General features: G+C 30.9%; 1 non-coding gene across 1 annotated transcript; it reads left to right on the forward strand.

Annotated features, from left to right (window-relative positions):
- Nucleotides 1-293: 293 nt before the first annotated feature.
- Nucleotides 294-367, forward strand: Trnan-guu. Its single transcript has one exon. It is a non-coding gene; the product is annotated as a tRNA-Asn (tRNA).
- Nucleotides 368-573: the final 206 nt, after the last annotated feature.

Genomic DNA, 573 nt, shown 5'->3' on the forward strand with positions numbered 1-573 from the left:
ACATTTAGAGGGTTTAAAGGTAATATTCATTCCTTTAATGCATTTTTTTTTAGTTTATAAACTCTATTTAATTTTTCAACGTCTATTATTTTTCTAAAGTTATTATTCAAAGATATCCGTCTATTATCGGCAACATACTGGGAATTTTTTCAATTAATTAAGGTTGTTAGTTGAGATAAAAAAGTCAGTGTCACGAGCGGGATTCGAACCCACGATATTCGGCTACATGGCAAAAAGGAGGGAAAATTCGAAATGTAGATTGAGCTGGGGAGTTGGTGTCCGAGTGGATCGAAGCCACGATAGTTTAAGTGGTTAGAACAGCGGCGTGTTGAGCCGAAGGTCGTGGGTTCGAATCCCGCTCGTGACACTAACTTTTTCATATCAAGCCAAAACCTTACATAAAGATTAATTAATTTACAGTTAATATTACTTATAGAATAAAGCTACATTAAATTTTTTATTTTAATTTTTCTAAATTGATAAAATTTTATATAATTATATTTCGATGACTAATATTTTCTAAATTGGTTTTTGAGAGGTTTGTATTATTAAGTAAATGTAGAGATTTTAGGA

The sequence above is a fragment of the Cimex lectularius genome, unplaced genomic scaffold (genome assembly GCF_000648675.2).
Source record: "Cimex lectularius strain Harlan isolate CLEC.00 unplaced genomic scaffold, Clec_2.1 scaffold96, whole genome shotgun sequence".
In the NCBI taxonomy this organism is placed as follows: Eukaryota; Metazoa; Arthropoda; class Insecta; order Hemiptera; family Cimicidae; genus Cimex; species Cimex lectularius.